This window comes from Chroicocephalus ridibundus, chromosome 12 (genome assembly GCF_963924245.1).
Source record: "Chroicocephalus ridibundus chromosome 12, bChrRid1.1, whole genome shotgun sequence".
In the NCBI taxonomy this organism is placed as follows: Eukaryota; Metazoa; Chordata; class Aves; order Charadriiformes; family Laridae; genus Chroicocephalus; species Chroicocephalus ridibundus.
In genome coordinates this window covers 2,997,458-3,022,714 of record NC_086295.1, presented here as the reverse complement: position 1 = coordinate 3,022,714, position 25,257 = coordinate 2,997,458, and the positions used below count along the sequence as shown (strand labels likewise).

The following is a 25,257-nucleotide window of genomic DNA, read 5'->3' as shown; positions in this document are numbered from 1 at the left end:
ATACCCCAGGCCTCCAACTCCTCATGTATAACTTCTCCTCTATAATTAATCCCACACATCCTTAAATGTACGTCTGTGACTAAGTTTGCCAGATGGTTTTTTTGCCTGAATACTCTTGTGTTTCTCTGAGCTGCCTGTGGAGGGGCACAGCAAGACCAAGAGAAGCAGCCAAGTGGCGCTGGAGGTGGGCTCCTGCCTGGTTTCTGCAGAAGGAGAACAAGCTTTTCAGGGAACCAGTTAGCGTAAATAATTCCCAGCAACCCATTGGACATCAGGCTTTATTGGGACTATCCTGTTCACTTCTACTCTGTGTCAGCAGCACAGTTGGATCCTTTAGGAAATGCCATTATGGGCTGTAGTCATAAGTGGAAAATATTTGATTTCACAGCATTTAAGTGGAACTGCCCGTGAGTGCTGTTTTCCATGCAAAACACTTATTTTTGGTCCCCTTTGTTGCATTAGCAGCCATTTGGAAAGAGCCCCGCGAGGTGCCTCTGTTCCCGTAGCAGCAGCCTGGCCTGTCCCATGCTCCCTGCTCCGGACCCGCTCCGCACACCCCGCCCTGGCTGGTGGCCACGGCTGGGACTCGTGGGGGTTTGGAGGTGACTGTTGCCCCCTCCTTCTCCTGCGGGACCTGTGATGGACAGTGGGTGCTCTGTTCCCACCATCGCTATGCGATACCTTATTAAAAAGGGCATTGGATCTTCTTGTAACTAAGTGGTTTATCTGAGAGCTGCCAGGTTTTTGCAAGTGAATGGCCTCCAGAGGTGACCAACCTGCTTGGAGGAGACTTGTTTTAGGAGCAACTCTGCTGGGAAGAGTGGAGTCTGGATTCTGAGTTGTTATTCCAAGTTATCCCATGGCAGTGGATTGTATTCCTGGCCCTGCTGGACTGTTACTGGTAGGAAGCCTGTTCTAAAGCACCTTCTCCAAGTTGTAGAGAGCAAAGCCTCCTTAAAGGATTTAAAAATTATTTGTAATAATTAAAAAATCATAATAACAGACTAATAGTGGAGCTCCAAAGGCTTTGCAGATAAAAATGCCCCAGTCTTTCACAAATGAACTAACAGAAGAAACCCTATAACTGCCTTTTTTAATACCACGCTAAATATCAAAGTGGGGCAGGATTCAGGTATTCCCACAGCTTCGTTTTCATTCTTATCTCTCGTCCATTCCTCTGCCGAGAACACGGTGTTTCTGGTTCAGTTATAAAACCCTCCTGGACATTGATTTTGCATTCTCTGCTCCTGTAACAAACTACACGCCAGCAGCGATGTGGATCAGACAGACACAGCCCTGAGACAACAGTGGTTCGGTATGGAGAGGGAAATGACCAAACGTGCTGGATGTGGCTCTGTTGTGACAATACCAGGCTTTAATGGTTGCAACTTCACACTGGGATCAGCTCACTGGGCAGATCTGAAGCCCTGGCACGACAGCAGCGGTTCTGCGCTTGCTGTGCCCTGGCTGGTGCTGGTGGCACCGGTGGCAGCAGCTCGGTGATGCCAGCGCTGGTCTGTGACACGGGCGGGCAGCAAGAAGGGGAACAACAAAAACGTTTCTAGTACAGGTGGCTGTAGATAAAACCAAGGAGGAGGCTTGGCTCAGGCCTGGCACCTGGGCTCTGACAGCAACAATGGCTGCAATCATCACATCCAAATCTAACTTTATTATTGCCTTAATCAAGAGCTCTGCTCATCAGGCTTAATGGGCAGTTAACATCACTGGGTTTTATTGTCTAGTGTGAGGCTGCTGGTTGTTCTCTGCATTTACACTGCAGGGACAGCAGTGCCGGTGATGCTTTCTGATATTAGACAGCTACCATGGCTACGAGCATGCCAAATTCCAGAAGAAGGAGCCACGTCCAAGCTTGGGATTTAGTGAAATTGGTGAAGACTTTCTGCAGACGTTTGTGGACTGTTGATCAGGCTGTTTACAAGGAAAGTGCCTGCGGATTAGGCGATTCCATTTCCAGCCAGAGGGCATCAGGTATTTTTGCATATCTTTCTGTAAGCAGGCTGAGAATGATACCTGTAAAGCCATCAACCACAAACAGCAGGGGGCTTGATTTAATCAGCAAAGCAAAAGGAGAGGGGGAATTTGAGCTTTAGAGCCTCCCACCTCAGCAGAAAGGACGGGCGTCTCCTCTGTCCCATGAATGACTTGGGCGCTTCCCTTGGGGAAATCCTGCTGGTTCTGGTCCTGGTGGTTCCTGTGATGGGTGGGAGAGGTGGCACTGAGCAGGAGGAACCCGAACGAATCCGGGCAGTGGGCAGGGGAATTTGTTTCTTGGTGATTTCCTTCTGTTTTTTTTCAGGCCCTGTAGGTAGAGGGGAAAACGACGTTTTGTAGATATTCGAAGTACACCGCTCCCTTGAGGCCAGAGGGTTTGAAAATAAACTGGAGGTTACCTGTTACCTGGCTGGTATTTCACCGAGCAGGCCAAGAAAACCTTAGATGGAAAGACTTCCTATTTTTAAAAATAAATTCTAACCCTATAAACATGGCAATAGCCTCCATTATATCTTCTGGGGTTGTACTTAATAATATAACCTTCAAGTCTGGATGTTTTGCAAAGCAAAGGTTTGTTAGGGTATTAGAGGCATGGGTGTGTAATTTTTTGTGTGTAATAGAGCTTGGCAAGAACTTTAATTTCAAAAGAAAAAAATCCAAGCCAACATTGCCAGTCACTGTTCATTTTCTGCTTCTCTAGTGAGTCTAATCTTATGTGTCATTACATATTCACATGGGCGCTTGAATCGTTGTATAGAGTAACCTGAATAAGAATTTAATCACACTGCCAATTAATTTGCAAATAAACTTATTGAAAATGCTGCTAAATGCAAGAAGTTTTGGAAATGTAATACAGAAGCTCACCAGGTGTCTGTTTTTTAAATCTGAAGGACTCCAATGTAATCTGAGAAGTCGATTCTGTAATGAAGTCGCCGTGCTGAATTTCAAGGCCTTCGGCAATGAAGAAAGTGCTAGTCTTTTGTTTCATGAGACCACTGAGGTAGGATATATTTGCAAAACTGAATTAAACAGACTAAAAAGCTCTATCCAAATGCTCTGGCAGGAACTAGAAAATTGGGTATTAGGTTGCGTATATCTATATCTATAGCTCTGCTTGCCCGACAGCGGGACGGTGACTCACCGTACGGTGACACACAGGAGACGGGGCTTCGTCAGAGGCTTTAATGCTGTCTCTGTCAGCTCTCCCAAAGCTTTCAATATTGCTGTTTGTCCTAGGTCCTTCTAATGTGCTCATCCACGTTACAAGCTGTGGTTCTGGGATTCTACTCTGGAGTACCAGCATCTTTTTCCCACCTGTGTATCGTAATGGAAACATCTTTGTTCTGTCTGCTAGGGGTGAGATTTATCCTGCCCTCAGTCCCAGCAAATGCAATCAGCTTTAGGAAACAACATATCTATTCAATAAATCCCTTTTAATCAAGCAATATTAAATGAAGAAGAAATAGTAACATCTAAAATAAAAAATAGAAGTGCCATCAAAGCCGAGGTTTTACCCCAATGTGCAAGAAATACAAAGAATTAACTGAAGTTTACATTCACTTTCAGTTTTCATGTGGGAAGTGTTCAGCTACTGTGCTGATGAGGGCTGATATAAAACGGTTGCATAAAATCAGAGAGTTTAAAGAAAAGGGTGTATAAAGCCAGTACAAAGATGTCTGACTTCTAAGGAAATTTAATTATAATTTATCTAGATAATGCTGCAGAAGGATCATGTGTAAAGTCCAGTCACCAGGAACTGAGACTCCCAGCAAAACTTCCCTTTCTTTTCAGAAAACACCTTTGAGCAGATCGTGATCTTAAATACCGTGGGCATCCACACAGTTAATTTTTGCAAGGATGATCACTTGGGAGGAAAAGAATTAGAAAAATGCTTTAATTTCATCTGCTGTTCAGCAGCAGTAGTTTATCAGGATAGACAGATAAAAAATTCTGTGTTTCTAGGCAGGCAATAAGCCTTTGCCTTTGTCTTTTCTGTTGCTGAGGAAGCTGCTACATGTAGTTTTAAGTAGGAAGTTTTGTGAGACAAGAACTGAGATGTATCTGAGTGAGGAGAATCCTGGTGCAACAGATCTAAAGCTTCCATTCAAAGGAAAACTCAGGAATCCTGTTTTCTTTTTTTTTTTTTTTGCTGAAGGAGCGAAATAGCTCCTAGAAAAGCTGTCTCATGGTCATGGAAAACACAAACATTTCTATTAGGGCAGAAAACCAGCTGGAAGGATAGTAAAATGCAGATAATAAGGCTGATGATGCCTTCCCAGATCTGAGGGACACTGCACTTGTGATGCTCCAGGGATTTTTTTCACCTTCTTCCATCTGGTGCTGCCAGTGTCAGAGAAGGCGAGTGCAGTAAATGGACCTTGGGGGTGATCCGACCTGGAAACGTCCACCTTTCTGAGCGATACCATGACAAAGCCAGTGCTGAGGTTTTGGGGAAAGGGCTTTGTTGGTTTCCCGCATCCCGAAGGCCAGACCGGGGTGGGTACCACACAGGTGATGCGTGGTGTGAGCTCCATGGAAACCTGTCCTCCTTGGAAAAAGTGTACAGCTGCATCCTCTATGCCACTGCCATCTCCAGCCTTTGAGGCTTTAGAATATGTCCCTCTGCTTCCCCCTCCTCTGCAGGAGACAGAAAAGATGCTTCTTCTGCATTTATTGCTCACTATGCCAAGATCCTAAAGTGTCTGGTGTGCTAAAAACACTTAATAGCGCAGAGCGGAGCCGGCTGCTCTCCATTCTTTCAGTGTGCTGACAGCTCACTTCTCCAAGCTTTAACTGTAGAGAGGAAGCAATTTGTCTGCAATTTCTGATTATTATTTTTATTATTCCCCCTTAAAGGGGGATTCACAGTAGAAAGCGGTTCAGAGTTAGCGGCTCAGGAGGAAACAGGTATTTTCTGTGAACTTATAAAAGCATGTATGTCTTTTGTTGAGTTGGTATCGTTTCTTGGCTGACCTCACTTGGATGGCTGCTCCCAGGGGACAGGGTGGTGGCACAACAGCAATCTGTGCTCCTTGCCAGGGGGCCAGCAATGAATTTACAGTTAGCAGAGAGAACACTGGGCAAACTGCAAACAGCACGTGCCCGGGCAGAGAGGGAACCGCAGGCAGAGGCTCCCAGGGCCCCTCCGTTGAATCCGAGACCCCACGATGCTGTTTAGCAGCTGGTTGGCAGCATCCTTGCTTTTGTGGAAGCTGCATCTCCCCGTTTTCACCTGAGATCCCAGCAACACATTTAAAACTGAGTTTGTAAAAAAGAACATGCTGGTGGATATATTGCCCTTGAAAGCGGCCAGTACGGATGGCGCTGCCTGGGGGAATGCTCTTGGCAGTGGCCAGAGTGAAACAAGTGTGAGTTTAAATCTGAGGATTTTTATTTTTTGTTTCCAGATTGGTAGCTGCCCATTTTGCTGTGGCGCGGGGGGTTGAAACACCGGCCAGCTCTCCTTCCCAGAGTCCCTCCCCTGTAGAACTGCAAAGACACGTTATTTTACAATTCACTAGGAAAGACTCAGAGATCCGTGTTGAAGGCTCAGGCATAGGGAACACGGGTGCAGGGAGGATGGGGTAATCTGGGTATGGTCGTCAGTGAAGTGTCTCGTCCTCCCCAGTCTGGGGTGAACCGTGGGCTGGTCAGAGGTGACCACGTAGATAAACTCTTCATCGCCTTGTTATTCAGACCTGGAGCTCCTTGTGATTGTGGAACATTGGAAGATCAGGTCTCCAAGAGCAGATGGGTTGGTGCTGTAGCGCTGTTTGGGGTGTGCAGAGGGAGGTTGCTATTCCAGAGCACTTCCCGCAGCAGCTGCTGCAGGCTGGAGTACAGAAAGATGTATTTTTTTGGATGCTTTGAGCCACCTTCCCCTCCTGCTCCCGCCCACCTTCCCACACAGTTGTCAGGCAGTTAGTTTGCACAGAGAGAAGTTTTTCTTCTTGCAGTTCAATTTGTCACAACAGCCATGTCAGGAGGAGATTGTTTGGGGTGTTTTCGTGTTGGTTTTTTTTTTTTTTTTTTTAAACCAGGCACATTTCAAGTGTAATATTCATAGAGTCAGACCAGGGAATGGCATCTGCAAAATGAATGGAGCCTGTTCAGATGACTGGGAGCTTTTCTGAGGTGGTGGTAGCCTCTTTGAGCGAGTGTTTTGCTCCTAATCAGAGTCTGTGACCCACCTGAATACTGGTTACAAACCTGGGGGCTACAGAGTTGGTTTGTACACTGGCTCATGCCCCTGTCTGTCTGTAAACGGTCCCATCTTTGGCTTTTATTTTGTTATTTAATGTGATTTGCAGCCTGGCAATAATCTGCCCCTCTCTTTGCTATATATTCTTGCAAACCCGAGGGGCAGTCCGCGCGCAGCAGCGGCTCAGAGTGATGCTGAGCCACGTGGCTGATGCTGGCCTGGCTGCAGTGGCAGTGGCCAGAGCGGATGGAAGTAGCTGGGAGGGCTGGTATAGCTGCTGCCCCATCCCTGCAGAGCCCAGGTTCAGATAAAATAACCCGGGCCACCTCTCCGCCATACGGCAGCTGAACTGCTCTGGTACATCAGCTCAGGGGCGTCCCCGTTGCAGCCCTGTGCGGGTCTGACCCATGGCAACAAGCCTTTCCATAGTAAGAGCCTGTAAAATGGCAGGATTAGCAAAACCCACGGCTAAACTCATGACTTCGAACCCAAGTCATGGATTCATGCGTGGGGCTGGGAGCTGTGCTGGTGGCTGGAGCTGAATCACGACGTCAGCTAAGCTGCCAGTGCAGTCCTGCTTTCCCAGCTCCTTTCTCAGGGGCTGGACCCTCTTTTCTAGGTTTCAGACTACTGTAAACTACACGTTCTGTGGTTTTCTTTTCCTGGGGAAACAAAAGATTCTTCTTTAGCACAGTGTCTGATCCCTGGGGTTGTGAGACACCTTTTGTATTGTGTGACAAATTTGATCAGTGTGATTTTTCTACCTACTGCAGCTCTGTTTCCCCTGCCTCTGCTCCAGTGCCATTGATATTTGGGGCAGATTTTGCGGAGAGCTGAAAATACCTTCTTCCCCATATATTTTTCATCCTTCTGCTTCCACCAACACTACAAAGTGCCCTCGTGATGTTTCTGCCTTCTCTTTTGCCATTAACAACTATGTTTTGTGACAAGAGCTATAGTTGCAGTCAGCATGCAAAATTTGCTGTTATTTTAAATAACCATCTGCTCTCCCCACAGTCTGCTACCTCATCCTTAATTTCTTTATTTTTTGGATGTTTATTTTGATTAGCCTTGTCACATGGTGCTGTGAGGAAATCTTGCTTCGCTTCACACGCTACTGCCATGTTGATACAGAAAACTGGCTTACAACCAAAAAGATGTTATTTTTTTCCATTCCCCCCCACCCCCACCACTTTTTTTCCAGAAAAAGTTTTATGTAACAAAGTGTTGTGTAAGGAGGAGAACAGCAGGGAGTGCATCAGGACTCATGGATTTTCTTTTCATCTCTGTCACAAACCCATTATGACACATTGGGCAAGTCACTACAGTCCAGATCTCCTTATTGGGATCAATGCAATAGCTGCTGAAGTCGCGTAAGTAGATCCATAGTCACACCTGTGTAGCCAAGATAAAAACTTAACCTAGAGCAAAAAGAAAATCTTGGAAGAGCCATCTATATCAGGGAAGAGCTGTTGTACTAAAGTAGGTCACCTCTGTTTATTTGCATTAAAATTACTGGTAGAGGCAGATCCCGACTTTCAGAGTAACATTCATATTTGCATGCTGGGTTTGTATTTTTAAGATTTATAATACATACGCTGTTTCCCCATTACACGAGGAGTAAGTCTGCGGTAACTAAACAGCCACAATTCCAGGTGGGGAATTTGTGCATGTGATTGAAAAGTGACATACCATAAGAAATCTCTCTTTGAGGAGTAAAAAATCAGAGAGAAATTGGTACTCATTTTGCAAATGCAAAATTAACTAGTCCGAGTGGAATAAAGAAACGCAGTTTGGCTTCTTGTGAGAAACATATCCGGCGGAAATATGGTCCCACTGAGTGCTTTGCGTGCATCACAATTCTCGCGTAGCCGTGGGGAGCAAACTGAAGTGTGGTCGTATTAAAACTAGTGCTGTGCTGCATTTCAGCTCTGCTGCACTTTTCATAGAGTCATAGAATGATAGAATGGTTTGGGTTGGAAGGGACCTTAAAGATCATCCAGTTCCAGCCCCCTGCCCTGGGCAGGGACACCTCCCACCAGCCCAGGTTGCTTAGAGCCCTGTCCAACCTGGCCTTGAACCCCTCCAGGGATGGGGCAGCCACAGCTTCTCTGGGCAACTTGGGCCAGGGGCTCACCAGCTTCATAATGAAGAACTTCTTCCTTATTTTTAATCTAAATCTCCCCTCTTTTAGCTTAAAACCCTCTCCCCTTGTCCCATGGCTCCCCTCCCTGATCCAGAGTCCCTCCCCAGCTTTCCTGGAGCCCCTTTAGGCACTGGAAGGGGCTCCAAGGTCTTCCTGGAGCCTTCTCTTCTCCAGGCTGAACCCCCCCATCTCTCTCAGCCTGTCTTTTTAGGACAGGAGCTCCCGCCCTCGCAGCATCTCCATGGCCTCCACTGGACCCATTCCAACAGGTCCACGTCCTTCTTGTGCAGAGGACTCCAGAGCTGCGCGCAGTACTCCAGTTTGCCTTAAGACTTACCTTGCTGCCGGCTGTGGTGGTGTAGAACAGAGGCAGCTCTGCTGCCCTTGGCCATGCGGGTGTTGGGGCAGGGAGGTGAAGCTGGAATCAGGCACCTGAGAGCAAGCCACAATTAGCTTAATGAGCCTTTGGAGAGTGTTAGTGCACAGCCTGGGTTTATTTATTCTCCTCGCTTTTATCAGTATAAACTGTGCGTAATTCCACCAGTCAAAACGAAAGGAGAATAAGGTCTTTTGGTTCTGTCAGGGATTTCAGAAGTTCACTTAAGGTGTAATTTTTATGTTACAAAACACAAGGGATCCCTCCAGAAGCTTTAAAAAGATTTCTTCCACTGTTTTAACACCACATGTGGCTTTCAGTGGTGTGTGTCAAGAGCAACTCTCCTGAAATCAAAACAGTTCTTAAATTTCTTCCTGAATTAATGATACACTGATCTCATTATGTATACTAAGTTTTTAGATAAATTTGAATACATTTGTCTTGGTTTTTTTTCTGGGGATAAGCTAACTCGTATTGTTATACAATTTCTGCAAAATGAATACCAGCACGGGTAGTTAGCAGGCCTGTTTCATGTGTGTCTGAGCCCAAAATTATTGTGTTACCAATGAAAACAGGAGTGTCCTCGGGTTGGCTTTTCCTTTATCCTTCCCTTTACTGGCCTAAAACTATTCCGTATTGGCTTCTGCCAAGATTTATTCTGCCTACCTGCTATTAGGGTCTTCTGGGAAAAACCTCCACAAACCAACAAACAAACCCAACCAACAAGAAACCTCCAAAACCCCCCAAACCAGAAGAAAACCCAACAATCCAAACCAGAGCTGCTGCAGTGGTGTGCTAACACTTATTGATATTGGCCTGCAGAAAAGAAAATCTTCATTACTGTTGACAGCCAACTAAGCAATACTTATCTACACGGTGCAGCCATGAATTCAACACAAGAAATGTCCCTTTTCATGTCATAGCCCTTTCTCTGGGCTGCTGTTGAGTACCCTTGACTCCCAATGGGAATTCGTTGAGTTTATCTGGTGAATTAACACCATGAAGGAGTAGGAAGTCCATTATTTCTTACAGCACAAGGATACAGGCTGCTGCTGCTCACATTACTTGGTGAAAAGCAGTGATGGATGATCAAAAGAGGTTCACCTGTCCAAGGGAAGTGAAAGCCACATCAATCTTGTTAATGCGGAGTCACAGACAAGGAAGCTGAAAACACTTGTCCGCAAAGGATGGATTGAGAGATGTCCTGGGGTAAGTTTCCTGAGCTCATTTGCAGAATGCTCTATTCCGATTATTGTTAACCTGAGGCAATACCAGGCAATTCTCAAACACCCAGAAAAAGAGAAACTATCCAAGATCTCTAAGTGATCTTACTTTTTAAAGGGGAAGAGGAGTAGCAAAGAAAGTGTTTATTAATTTAAAAAGAAAAAGGTCATAAGTACTAATTCTGTTTTGCACCAGCTACACTCAAAATGATTTTAGCTTTATCCTGTGACTGAAAAGGCATGAATTTTTGTTCAATTTCCAGGTATTTTTCTTCTTCATGTGACTGTGATACTAACCAGTAATTCCAGTAAGAGTCCTTTTGCATCAGGCATTTGTAGATGTGTCTTATAAAAACAGACTCTGTTCCCAAGTGCTTATGGTCTCCAGCTGTTGAAAGCAATGGGGTGGGTAAAGGCAGGAATTACAGCAAGCCCCAGCTGCCCTACTTGAAACCCTTAGGTGTCTCAAAAAGTAAGAAAGAAAGGCTGACATCCAGTGGACCAGAGATATTTCACATCTTTCAGCTTCTAACTCGTTTTCCATAGGCATTCTTGTGTAAACAGACTCTGAGTTTGTGTCCCAAATGCTCGGTTTTGGTTTCATTTCATATGATAGGAAGAGTTCCTGAAGAAATTAATGTCTGAAAAACCTCGTAGCAGAAGGTAGCCTGGCAAGGAGGATGGATGTTGTTAGCGTTCATGTTGGGGGAATGGTAGCAGACACCAGAGAAAACACAGGAAAGAGTCATTATGAATATTGCAATCTTTAGGGAAGACTTCAGGCAAAAAAGTACGCCTTAATAAATACTAGAGAATCCAGCCATGAAACACCAGTTTGTAGGCTACAGGTTTCATTGCTCCCGGAACAAGGTGCTTACAAATGTCCTGGGAGCATCCAGTTTTCTCCTCCCCAGCTGTTATCCCGTGCCTTCTCCTGTCACTGCTTTGATTTTAAGTGAGCTCCTCAGGGCAGAGACGTTGCATGGTGGAAGCAGAAAGCAGGCACAATTAGACAACATTTCTGTCTAAGTACAGGCTTCCCAGCTGACCTTGGAAGGCAAACCGTGCCCTTCTGCTTCTTCATAGACTGCTATAAAATCCACTGTGCAGTGGTTTTTGCTATGAAAGCCTTTAATTATGAAGCAGGTACCCTACTGAACATCGGAACACGGCACATCTTTGTCACCTGCATCTCGCTGGCTGTGGTTATTCTGCCTGATGAACAGCAGGAGAAACTTTCCATTTCTCCCTGCTACTCCAGGATCCTCTGCAGGGCTCTCTAACCTCGGAGCATCCCCCCAGCCGTAATCCATGGCCCTAATTTCCAGCCTTTTCCTAGAACTGGCATCTTTCAGGCTTGGGATGGCTGGGCAGAGCCATATTACAAACCTCCCAGCATCACTCCTGAGTCAGCCAAGGGGAAGGCTATTAAACGATGTTAATTAACCCCTTTAGCGCCTTCAGTTAGTGCTGGGCACACGTCCCTGAATCTCTTGCCCCAGAGAGCAGAGCACAGGAACCATCAATCAAGGCAAAGCCGCGCGCAGAGCAGCGTGGGCGACTCTCCAAAGAGAGAGCACGGCAATTACAAGAAGGCTATGGCAAATTGCAAAGGCTGGGGCAATGCTATTTAGTTCAGTGCTTCATCTCCTTTTCCGAGACAGCACCTACCAACCAGGATTTGCCTCCAGAACCCGTGAATTTAGTCAGCTACAGCAGAACTGGCAAGACTTGAAAGGTAAAGGCTGGATGAACTGGAGTATGAAATTTCAGTGCACTGCAGAGATGAATGCACAACAGAGAGCAAACGGCAAGTGTGAAGGAGAGATTAGAGCACTGACTGACGTGAACCGCCCTCTTCTTATACAGAATGGGTTTAACTCATACCTGGGTTTAAATCATACTCACCAGCTGGCATCTTTTCCTAATTATGCCTAATTATATTTAGACTATGAAAATTGCCAGGTCATACAGTTCTACCCAGATTACCTTTTAACTGGCTAAATCAGGAGTAATTGGAGGCATTGCCCCAATATCTAATTTACTTGACAGGTGCAATGCATACTGAATTTCCACAGGGGGTTTTCCAGCCCCCATTGAGTTCTGTAGCGCTCATGGTACTTGCCTGGTTTAAAGCCACCTCAAGCCTATTTACAGCCACAGCCACGAATGGGACCTACCCTCAGTGGTAAGTGCAACAGCTCAGCTCCATCCATCCATCCATCCATCCATCCATCCATCCATCCATCCATCCATCCATCCATCCATCCATCCATCCATCCGCCCCCAGATGGATCTACCTTTTCTGATAGATTGCTTGAGGAACGAGGAATTCTGATCCTGATTGAGAAATTCTGTAATTCTCATTAATTAGAATACCCACAGGTGACTAAGTGCTACTTGGGGCTACAGCTGCAGGGAGGTTTTTGGTGGTGGCACTCAGAACTTCCACTTAGAGTTTAATCAAACTCCTACCAAGCTTACAACATCCCAGTGCTTGTCAGAAAGTTGGCGGCACCAATTTTTTGCCGGAACAATGGCATGAAATTCTTATTGGTGTCTAATCAGTGATTGCATTTAATGAGATAGCAATGAAGGCACCTGTGATAAAGAAGAATTTGAGAAATATTTTTAGAGGCAAAAGAGGCAGTTCTCTTCTGATAAACTAGTGAGGGGTGGCTAAACCTCCTGCTCTAGTGGTCACACAGCGAAAGGTGCGAAGGGCTGAGAGTCACAAGCCTGAAGCGACACGGCTATGAGAACCAAAAGCAGCAGTCCTGGTTTGCGTCGCAGGGGTGACAATAGCCCTGAAGGGCCCCCATTGCCTTAAGTGACCACGCTGGTTGTGCTGGGTGTGGTCCTGATGGACATCCTCCTGCAGATGTGGGCTGCCTGGTGGTCCCCAGCGCGCAGCCCAAGCTGGGTCACCAGCATGACCTCTGAGTAGGTCACTCATGGACAGGAAGACGGTGAGGTGAGAGAGTTCCCAGCTAGAATTGCAACCCATATGGGCAATAAAATATGCTAAAAGGTCTTTGGGAGATCTGCTGGTGTGGCTGAGCTGCCACCAGCAGAGGATGCAGAGATGGAGAAGGACAGCAGCCTTAATGCCACTAGAATGTGTTTCCATAGGTGGCTTTGCCCGTGGCCTTACGGATGTTCTGGCACTGGGTGTCCGTGGGTGCTGGGTGCCATATAGTCTGCCCTGGCTCTGGGCGAATATTCTGGCACACAGAAGATGAGTTACGTCTGCTCGTGTTTTACTCTGTTCAGGGCGCAGTTTGCTAAACCATACTTGAGGATTCAGCCTATTATTTTTTGTCAGCAGCTTCAATTTTTGGTTGTTGCGCTCCTCTCCCGTTCGGAGATCCTTTAGCTCTGCTTGGAGAATATTTGAAAAAAAGGCCCATCTGATTTAGCTGGAACAGCTTTCTTTCCCTAACAGCTTGATACATTATCTGCTGCCGTCATTTCTGATTACGTAATTTTAGCATTTCATAACCTTAATCCTAAACTGGGGCCAGACTTGATCACAACGTAAGAAGTTTATACACACTCTGATTTGAGGTCTGTCTCAAATCCCCGCTGGTTTCCAGCCACACGCTTCTCTGGGGTGAAAATTTTCATTCAGCACAGAATTTCTTCCCAGGTTTAGGCGACTTTTGATTTCTGCTGAAACAGATCCCAATACTGATTTTTTTTGTACAAGTAAAGAATGAGGCTGTAAGATCCAACAGATTAAAAATATTTCCGAATCCAACTCTTTGTTTTTTAAAAATGTGTTTACATGGCTCAGTGGGTAAATGGATATCTTGACTTCAATAGTTGTAATTTTCTTCTGCTTCTATTATATAGTGAATATATAGTGAATACAGAAAAACTGTAGGAAAATAAAAGATAACCTATAGTCAGATATTTAAATCTGGCCATTTTCTTACACACTGTAAGAGAGATTTCTGCAGGTTCTGCCAAACTCAGTTATCCACCTAAAATAGTATTTAATCTCTATGTGGCCTGCATTTCTCACTCTGTGTGAAAATAGTGGAGTTGTACCTCGTTTCCACTTATTTCTTTTTGGTGAAGGTATAGCAAAACAGCTGTCAAATATTTCAACATTTTTCCATTTCAGCTATAATTTGCTCTTCTTTGGCAGTAAGTAACTGTATTTGGAAGTAACACTTTGGCAGTAAGTAACTCTGTGCTTGATTATGCCATATGGCTAGTGCTCTTCATGATAAAGAATGGAATAATATTTTCAAATAGTTAAATGCAGGAGTGAAAAATTTATAACTGAAGTCTATGGGAACCAACACCTGATGCTTCTGAAAATTTTTCCTAATACTTTATCCTCATATATATATGAAAAGTATGGTGTATATGTATAAAGTATACTTTATTATTTCTCCAAATAATAATTTCTCGGTAATATTCAGGAAAACAGCAGTGCATTAATGATTTAATAAGGCAGTGCCTCTCTGATGGCAACATTATGTCCTTTCGTCTGCACATGAGTCCCTGATACTGCTGAAGGAGATCAGAAACGGTGGGGATGTGGCCTGGGGATGACGGCGCTTTGCCTTTTACAGGCTGCAGAGACGTGGGGGTACATTCACTTTGGGCATCTGCAAACAGGTCTTCAGGTGGAAACCTGAACTTCAGTCCCCATGTACTCAGCTGAGGGAAATGGAGAGGTTTTTCCATAGGGTAACTGTTTAACGGTTGGACGCGATGATCTCAAAGGTCTTTTCCAATCTAAAAGATTCTGTGATTCTAACTTAGGTTCGACTTGTCCTCTGGGGAGGTTTGGCTCTTCCCTCGTGGCCGTTTGCTCATCTTCTGGGTGGGTGGTACGCTGCAGTGAGGAAGTCTCTGCAGAGTTGTTACAGTATATTGCACTCAAGGAACATAAATTACACTACTGCGGAGGTTATTATTGAGAGCAAAATTTTGAGCTCATTTTCCTGATTTCCTATTTAAAAAAATGCAACCCTAAACAGGCTTCCCGCAGGAGGAGTTTGAAGGTGCACAGCAAAATTAAAGAGGGCTCAGAGCTCTTGCCCTGCATTACCTACTGGTGAACTATTTTGTTGTTACCTCATTTGTTTTGTGCTGTTTAGTGGGATGCTGACCAAGCTGTACAGGGAAACTGTCATTAATTATTAAGAAATTGTCTAATCCATCAGGACATCAGTACTGTTATAATGTTTCCCCTGAGGAGACAAACAGAGCCTTGAGTAAGGAGTTGGAGGTGTTCCAGGGAGAACATGCAGCCCCAAAAAACAGTCTTACTTCTTAAGTTTGTTAAATGAAATTTCCAGATGTTTCCTTCCTTCTCGGCGTCGTGCACCAAAAAGGTACAGCAGCCAGTTTTTAGAAACTGAAATTTGTTTTCCAGAAAAGAGCTATTACTGGAGGGACTAAGAGGCAGGATCCTGAGGGACTAAATTCCTCTGTCAAGACAAATCCCCCATGTCCTTTGGGCATCCCAGTGGTATTACATGAAATAATGCAAAAGCTCTGACCGAGGACGACTTTATCGTCACGGTACTGCAGCACAACACTATTGAGCTTAAAGCCGGACGTTAAACCCCGTAGTTTTACTTCCAGGTACATCACAGACATGAATTTTCACCCATTTACCTTGCTTTTGACCTATTTATGTTTGACTGATACACGGTGAGGAAGACGCCCAGTGTTGATCTGAAGTTAACGAGATCGTATTTACTCTATTGCGATATCTGGCTTCATCTTTTAGGTGCTGGGTCTTGTTGTGCCTCTGGGACAGCCCAGAACCAAGTATGCGTCAGGTATCGGCGATGGCAGAGGACAGCCCACCATGCTCACCCTCCAAGAGGGCTTTGGGCAGCCCTTTTTGGGCTCTCCACTTTTTCTCTGCTGGTAATTCCCTATTGTGTGGCAAGAGAAGACAAAAAAAAGTGCAGCACAGGAGGTTCTGTAGCTGGGTGTGAACAAGCACTTCATCTGTGTCTCCCGGTTCCCTGTCTTTGCGTTCTGGGAGAAAGCATCTGATACTGCCCACTGGCATTTTACTTGACAGGTGGAAGCAGGAAAATACCTTGATAAAATGTTATCCATGAATCACTGGAATTTAAGACGGGATCCTCATTTTATCTCGTTTCCAACCTTTCTTCTCCCCTCTTCTATTAAAACCCCAAATTAGGAGTGAAAGGCTCGTGAGCTGCTCTCCGGAGTAATAAGGATGCCTTCTGTCTGCTGACGAAGCTTCGTTTCTACCCGTGAGAGCTGCAAGCCTGCGGCAGGGCTCTTTGGGCTGAAATCTGGGAGTTTCTCTCTCCCTCTTTGCTGGGTGCAGGTGGCCGTGAGTCATCTTTGAACGCTCCGATAGCCGGGGCGTTGCAGGGTGCTCCGCATCTGGCCGACAGATAGAGCCAATACTGCGCATCTCCTCCCTCCTTTAAATATGTCTGGGACATGAGTGTGAGCAGGAGCTGGTCAGAAACATTTTTGGTGGAAAAAGCAGGTCCTTTGGAAAGGAGTCCTTCACAGGAGCAGAAAAAAACAGTTTGTATAAAGCTGTTGTCGGAGATTGGTTCTAGTGTTCTGTGAAATTAAATTTCTGGTTGAAATGAAAGAGCATTTAAGTAAACCTCACTGTCCCTTCGTGATCTTCAGAACAGCCTCGGATGATATTAGTCTCCCTCAGGCTTTAATTTCTATCCCAGACTTTCAGGAAAATACTGCTTCTGTTCATCGTGGCAGCAGCATTTGTTGAATAAGTTTGCAAATAATACAGTAATCCTTGTCTACATTAAAGACTTTGCTAATCCAGGGTGAGAAGTTTGAACATGGCAAATACTATCCTGACACAAGGAAACAGCTTTCCGAGGAAAAATGGTTCCTGAAGGGGTTTTGACTGCTCTGTGCTTCGGTATCTGGTAAATTTACCAATAATTAAATACACTGCAATTTAACTAATTGTTTGATTAGGGGCAATTCTCCAGACATTACAATGTGTCAGTTTTTCAGTGTCAGAGCTGACAGATTAATCTCATATTTTTCGTTCTCTATAAATCACAGAGTCTGACTTGCAAACCTGAAGTATGGAAATGAGATACAATGAAATGCACAACCGCACAGAGACACCGGTGTTTACAGTTTATTCTAAGCAATAAATCAAAGGAAAATAGCTAAGGCATACAGAGTCTGTGTGTGCAAATGGATCCCTTGCAAGCAGAATCAAGCCTTGCGCAGTTATGTTGAGGCACAATTATATAGAAACATAGAAATTTACATTTTTTATATGTGTTCAGTCAAAACACAGTTTGCTATGTCAGGAGTTCATGATAAGAAAGTGATAGCAAAAGGAGTGAAGGTAAAAGCAGTTATATATGAGGGTGAAAGAAATGGATGTGAACAGAACAGCTATAACATTCTAGAAGGAATGGGCCTGAATTTCCCACATTTCTAGCATGCGAATGTCGAGGGTCTCTCATGCAGAACAGAGGTTCATACACACGGAAATGGCTGCTACTGTTTTATTGAGTATTTTTTATCAAGCCATAAGCCATGTCAGTGGAAGCTGATGGTCATTGTGTTGTTTGGTAAGGTACCATTCAACTTTCCATGACTCTGAGAAATGGTCTGGGAATTTTTTTTTTTTTTTTTTGGAAAATACCATAAATTATTTTCAAAAATTTTAAGCTGAAGTTTTCCATCAGGGCAATCGATAACCAATGGAGACAACTCCAGCCAGCTTCTGCGAGATCCTCAGCGAGGGAGCAGAGGGAACGGATGATTTCTTGGCAGTTTCAAAGAAATCCTTCCGCGCCACGCAGATGGGCTGAAGCACAGCCCCGCGATGTGATTAATGCTTGCCTGATGCACGAAGCTGTGCTGATTTAACTAACCGTGTGATTTCAACGTGGCTCGGTGAAAGCGGGGCACGGATGGACATCCACGCCAAGCTTTCTGTGGGTGTAGTTAATGCCTCTAATTTTCTGTGAAGAGCAAAACTCACTGCAAACGATTAAAGACTGTACGGGCCTCTGCATTCCGAGCTCTTTTAGCAAAACTAGTTTCAAAAGGGACTGGGATAGCCCAGCTTGACCTGTGCATGGACATTGCACACACGGTCCCCAAACTCCAGGCCACGCCATCGCAGCCTGGATTCAGATTTCTCTTGTGGCTTCCAGCCGCAAACGCTGGCTGCAAAGCACAGATGGCTCTTTGGTAAAGAACACGGTCCCTGCTCGGCGCTCCCTGCTCCCCCCCCAGCAAACCGACAGTGACACAGAGCCTTCAGCAAGGGACAGGAGAATCACAGAATGTGTTTGTTGGAAGGGACTATTAAAGGCCATCTAGTCCAACCCCGCTGCAGTAACTTTCACTAGATCAGGTTGCTCAGAGCCTCATCCAGCCTGGCCTTGAATGTCTCCAGGGATGGGGCCTCCACCCCCTCTCTGGACAACCTGGGCCAGTGTCTCACCACCCTCGTTGTAACGAGCTTCTTCCTAATGTCTAACCTAAACCTGCCCTGCTCTAGTTTAAAACCATTGACCCTCATCTTATCTCTACAAAAGAAAGATGGGGGGAATTCACGGCTCACCCATGTCAGGGCAAGGGTGCCCCCTCCCTCACCTGTGGGTGTGAAGGAGGCAGTGGGGTTCCCCGCTAGGAGACAGGAGAGAAGAGGTGCATCTTTCAGTCCCTTTGTCAGGAGATTGCTCCTGGTAAGAGTTTGGGTCTCTTGTTTCAGGTAGATCATTGTCACTGCTTTTGTGAGCACTGCTACATAATCTGGCTTTAAAAATGCAAAGGTTTTTGCTAGTAAAAAAACCTCTTTCAAGGGCTGTTCCCATTTTCTACAGGAAATCTGACACCGTCTTTGTCTAAGACCCTGGCCTGTTTTGCGTTTCCATCAATCAGCCCTCTTTCTCCATGAAAGCCTGCCCTGTAGCTCCAGATCCATTTCTTTTCATGGACCTCAATGCATTTGCCGGTGCCTTGATGGCTTTCAGTTCTTGGAATTTCACTGTTTCCTTTGTCCTTGCATCTGAAGCAGTTTAGATGCAGATCTACTCTTTAAAGAGAACTGGAGCATCAGTCAAGTGGATTACAGCGAAGCCATATGAAAAATACACTCCTTTTTGGCAGGCAAATTGTCCCTTGAAAAGGGAGTTCCATCAAAGCTGAACTTGCCTGGATCTGAGTTTCAGATCATTTGTGGAAAAGATACATGCTTCATTTTCCCCACAACATGGACACCTCTGATGGGAAGAAGTTATTTCTCTTTACCATTCTTTAATGTCCCATAGATTAGGAAAGAGCACCAAATAAAACAAATGTCCATTATCACTTATTATTCCATAACCTTTCCATTCAGACAGAGTCTTTGAAAAACTAATTAAGGAACTAGTGGTGGCTAATGCGTGCACTCAAAATAATGCACATTCATCCTCTATTTTCAGCAAAAGCAGCCGAGGTTCATTAACATTATACACTAGCAAATGAATTCAGTTTGGGATAATGCCATCCGATTAAACTTTCCACAGCCCACTTAACTGAAGCTTTGGTGTGTGTTTGACAGACACTTTAAACTCCCTGGAGACCCTCTGCTTTCCCATTTTCATTCCGTCCCCTTCTACAGGCCTGATTCTGTCTATTTTCAAGTTGATGAGTGACTTGCTCTTTCCACAGAGTTCCCGGGGTTTAAGTGAGATGAATTGCAGAGCTAAATGTTGTCCCGTCTGGGGAAGGGTAACAGAATGGAATCCAAAACGATGAAGTTAACGAAAAGGGAGTTTTTCAGTTATCCCTTCACAACCACAGCTCAGAAAATGAGTTTCAGGCAAGACCCCGGGCTGGGATTCAAGAAACGGGTTAACCTTACCCTTAATTCTTAAACTTGAGTGAGATTCTAGACCCTGTTTCTCTACCTCAGTTGTCCACTCGCAAAATTTAGATAATGGCCCTTCCTAGATACAATCTCCCTTTAGCTGTAACGTGTTTTCAGCAGGTCCTGCCTCTCACAAAAAGTCTGTGCAGGGACGGTTACCGTGGGACTCGTACGGGGAACGCAGGAAAGGGGCAAATTGGCTGAGTTGTACAAATTTGTGCTGTGAGAAGCAGAAGAACAGACATCCCAGTCTTGGAGCCTCAGAGAGATGGGGATGGCGGGATGGGACCATCCTCATCTCGCAGGAGCCAAGGATCCTGCAGGTGAAGCTGTTGCAACCACCGGTAGGTGTTTAGAAGTGGAACCAGCTCCACTGGCTGCCAGAAACACATTTTCAGCAGCGTGGGTCCCCTCTGCACATCTTGAGGGTTTTATTGAAATGAGATTCAAACAGGGACTTTATTTCTCATAGGTGGCAGCTCTGTGCAAATTAAAAAGTGTCAGTAAACACACACTTTGGGATTGCCTCTATCGTGCATTTTGATTTTTATCTTAGTGTTTTGCTGTGTTTCCTCAGAAAAGTGAAGAAACAAATTCTATGTTAATAATTAATGTGTTGGCTAATTGAATTGCTGCCCTTTTCACTTGTGTGATTAGCCAATATTCACAGCTTTTTAGAGTTCTTTCCATTAGGATGAGAAGTGGTTGATGTCTGTACCTTCTTTGATAACCTAATTTATGAAAAATACACACAAATTCCCAGTGAACATCTCAGAAACACAGCGGGCAGTTCCCTTGATGAGAAAATCCATGTCTGGACCTCCTGTGGCTGCTCCCTCCGGTGAGATCTGCTTTTCCGCGTCCTATTGAGAAATCAGAGAAACCCAAGGAGCCCGAGAGAGCCCTGCTTCCAACAGTGACCCTGTCCGATATGAAAACAAGGTGTGAAGTGGCAGCAGCAAGAGGTTTTTTGAGATATGGTTTGCTAAACTGGGCTTTGTAACAAGCACAGGGTGCTGCTTCTGGAAAAACATTATCATGTTTAAAAGCAGAGAAGGCCCTAGAGCCTCTCAGACTCTCTGAATTGCCGCGTTCTCTAGGTAATCGCTTTGTTACCCGCAGCCATCTGAGCTGTCGGAAAGGTCTCGATTGCACCATTCATGAAGCCCCGTGGTACAGGAGCACAGAGTCCCTCCCTATCCTTCATGGTCATGCAGAAAATCACTAGAAACCATCAACAGCTCCAAATGTAGTATAAAAAAAGTGCCTTGAGTAAAGCAAAAGGCATTTGGCTCAATAGGGAAAATGTTTTCTACTACTCTATTTTTTTCTGTGAAATATGTATGCTGTACAGTGTTCCCTCATAATCCAATCAACTTTAATGTAGTGCTCTGTTTTCTGCTTAGGTTGTCTGGATGGATGTTCTCCAACACACACACAAACACCTACGTACGTGCATGTGTGTCTTTGTGTGTCAATTTATATACATACGGATGTGCATAAACAGAATTGCATAAAATTCTTTCATTTTTCAGTGCCCACAGCTGGACAGGACTGGAACCACACTTTCATTTTGGAGGTGTGTGATAGGGTCACCTGGGTTTTGAGGTGTCCTCTCACCCATCAGTTACCGTGTGCTTCCTGGCACGGAGATAATGTCCCCACTGTCCCGAGCTGGGCGTGCGTGTATGTGGCAGTGAATTAATTTGGCCTGAGACAGCTCAGATGGCAAAAATCCTTGACTTATCTGCCAAGAAAACTGAAAATGTGCTTCAGCTGAGATCTGTCAACATGAGAGGAGCAGAGGGTTGCCCAGTCAGCCAGAAGATGAATTTGTACTTGTTCTGTCAACTGCTGGAGACTGGAATGTCAATATAGAGCCTAATAAACTTCTAGTTGCTAAAGAATTAGTTGTTCTGAGATCATGTTTAATAACAATCTGGTCTACCTGAGGTCACGCAGCCATCTGCAGCATTGTCTCCAGGCTGGTAGCGTTGCCAATACTCTGGCTTATCATCGGGTCTGCTTAGGTGCATGATCCACCCAAATTAAATTTTGGGCCCTGGCGGCTTCACTTCTCAAGTGCAAAGCAAAGAAGGTAATTAAAAGTAAAAGCTAGGGACTAGAGACAGAGAGATTAATATCTTTCGTTAGATTGCTTCAGAGGAACTGAAGCAGAGGTTGGGTACTGAATGCAGATATCCTCAGAAGAAGGGTATGACACCCCAAATTTGATGGAGCTCAGCCTTTACCAAAGGGCTGATAAAATCTTTGTGACTAATCAGGCTTTTAAAAGACTAGAACCTGAAAGTCTGAGATCTGTGGAAAGGCAAGAATACACCTTCTGTGGTGCAGGCAACCGCTTCCCATCTCAGCGCGGCTTGCAAGGCGCTTGGAGGGGAGGTGCAGGGCGTGCAGATGGGTGGCTGGGGACCGAAATGCCTTATTGCACCACCTTCTCCAGAGCACTTTTCAGTGGGATGCACAATGTGCAAAGAAAATATTGAATGCGGAGATTCCTGTCCTTTGTTTTTGGCTTGGCTGGATTAATTAAAGATGTCATCGATCCTGACAGGACTGCCTTGGGGTAATATGGCTGATGCTGTGCTTGCTACAAATAGCTGGTGATGAAGCTAGACACAGTGATCTTTTTGTGCTGTATTATTCCATTCGAGTCCACTTGAGTTCCTTTTGAACAACGTTTCTCTCTGGAACTATTATTCTCCCTCTATTTATTGATAATATATGGTAACTTATTCCATGACACTGGAAATGAAATTGGTTGTTGGTGACTGCAGGGGTTTCATTTGAATAGTCTTTAAACGCAAAGTGATAATTTAGATAAAGAGAAGATGGGAGACACTTTCCACCTTGCTACGCTGTTATCTGAGCACTCTTGAATTAGAATATTGCTCATCTTGCAGCTATCACAAACCACTTCCCTAAATATTTCTCGTCAAAGCTGAGATTCAGTTGTCAAACGCTGGCAGACTGGAGCTTGCAAAGATGGGGAAGGATGGAATAAATGCATTTGTGGGCAGAGGGCAGGTGCTGGGGTCAGAAGCGCAGGACAGATCCATCTTTCCCACAGCCCTGCAATTTGTCGTGTGACTGTCACTTCCATTTATAGGGTATGGGTTGAGTTGGTGACCCATCGGTGAGTGATGGGCCAAAGCACGAAGCGTCTGTCTTGGTTCTAATAAGGCTGTAGTAATGCCATTCCTTGGGTGCCTTGGAGGCATGAATGCATTTATCACTGTAGTGCCCTTCGGAGGCTGGGCAGCAATATTAAGATTTTTCTGATTTTATTTATTTTGGAGACAGCAGGAGAATAAATGAGACGTTAAAGGTCACAGGGAGCATTTCTTGCAGAGCCAGGAAGTAAAGCATAGTCTTCTAACTCGCACTCTAATATCTTGACCACAAAACTCAGGTGTCAGGTGTCATCCTAAAAACCTGTTCTATTTAATCTCTTCCTCCAGGGTCTCTGAATATATACATGTTGAAAATATATCTGCAGAAGTTATAGTTTTACAAGTTTTTCACTGCTTCTCCAAGAGTGAGATCACTTTAAATTCAGCTGTGTCCTGTTTTCGGTATTATAAATTATTATCTCTGACAGAAAAATATCAATTGTCCATTGGTTTTTACTCCATGTCCATTTATGCTTGATGCCTCTCTAAATCAGTGATGGCTAAATTACAGGTGACTCACAGACAGCGATCCAGTGCTAAATCAAGTTTCGTTCCTTTGATGAGAAGCCTGGAAGACAGAAATAAGGTGGCTGAAACTTTAGATCTTTCCCAAGAAATACCTTGTTCTTCCTATAAACCCAGTAAAAGCTTGTCTGTTATCAGGGACAGAGCTTCTGAGCTTCTGAATGAGGCTATTTCCAAAGCGCATCGCCATGAATAGTTATTTACTTGGTGGCATGGACTTTCAAAAAAAAAAAAAAAAGAAAAAGGTAGAATCCTTTGTAATTTAAAAGGAAGAAAAGTTGTCCGTCTGGTCTCAGCTTCTGTGGCAATACTTCATTTTTCCCCCCATTCTAAATGCCCTTAATTGCTCCTCTCTTGCCATGCTCAGGCTGTGCATGGCGCTCCCCGAGCCCCAGTCCTCCTCTAACAAGAGCTAGGAAACGTAATTATTTCCACTCCCTCTGTTTTCATTATGTCTGTATTAATAGTCTTCCTTTTCCGAACAACCTTTGCTGACAGCAAACCATTATCATATGATGCACACGCACTGAGCACAAATTCAAGTTAATACACCGTGATGCTGTGTAATACCCTGTCCTGCTGCTGCGCTTAATCTAATACTATGTGATGGAGGAGGCACCATGACACAACTCGGTATTTTATACCGGGATGCATTATCTTGCAAAATTTTGCAGAGAGCTTATTTAAAAGCTCTTGTTCTCCACCAAAATCTCCCAAGGTATAGAGGCCGTCTGTTGCCTGCAGGTGTGATACAGGCACCTGCTGCGTCCGTGCCACCCTGTCCTCTCTTCACCATCTCCGAGAAGAGCAGCGAGGGAGGAAGGGCTGTCAGAAGGGAATCCCCAAAATGCCACCAGTCCAGCCCCCTGCCACACAGCTCAAGCTTTACTTTTTACAGCTTTTCTGTGAAAATAGGCTGTCTGGGTCAGAGAGAGCAGAGGGCACAGGGATGCCAGCAGAGGAGAGGGGGAAAGGGTGATGGTGCGGCCGTACGCAACCACCCAAAAAAGATTAAATTAGAGGTGTGAACACAGTGGCTTCGTGGATCCTGCCAAGAAGTTTAATTAAAGTCACTTGCTGTAGCAGAGTGACCCACTTTCCCTCCCAGTTATCACATCAGATGTGATGTTTTAGGAGATGGGCTACAAAAGCATTTCTGTCTTTCTGTCTTTTTTTTCTTTTTTCTTTCCTAAGCAGAAGAAACGACAAACTTGCCTTGCAGGCAAGGAGAGGAAGATGAACTTTTAATGTTCCATTTGTGGTAGAAAACACTGACACATGACGTAGCTCTTCTGGATCCCAAGTTCTGTCGATGATTCTTTCAATCCCATATTCCCTTTTTCTCTAGAGATAAAGTTTAGGTGGGGGGAGAACTCTACCTGGAAAATTTGAGTGCTACATTGGCCTCGCCTCTGTCTTCCATCCCCACACGTCCCACAGAATTTACAGTTACAGAGTCCGGATTGCTCATCCATTTGCAGTCCCCACAGGGTGCTCACGGTGAAAGATCCCTAGGTTTTGGCAACTTTCTGCTCCCCATCTTGCAGGTCATTACTACTATGGCACCATCACATCCCTCTACGATGGGGGAATTTCCCGCATCTGCCTTGGACCTGCTGACAGAGAAACCAGTACAAAACGATGCGCTGTGTCTGGGAACTTGTTCCAAGCGTTCTCCTAGAGCCATACAGACTGTCGTCTT

The 25,257-nt window shown here is 44.9% G+C and overlaps 1 long non-coding RNA gene across 1 annotated transcript in view; it reads left to right on the top strand.

Moving 5' to 3' along the window:
* The window catches only part of LOC134522415 (uncharacterized), a 29,097-nt gene extending 11,716 nt beyond the window's left edge, over nucleotides 1–17,381 (top strand). The window contains exons 3-4 of the long non-coding RNA XR_010073051.1: nucleotides 2,904–3,013; nucleotides 16,771–17,381. This is a non-coding gene — a long non-coding RNA (uncharacterized LOC134522415). The remainder of the gene's footprint in view (nucleotides 1–2,903; nucleotides 3,014–16,770) is intronic.
* The last annotated feature ends 7,876 nt before the right edge of the window (nucleotides 17,382–25,257 follow it).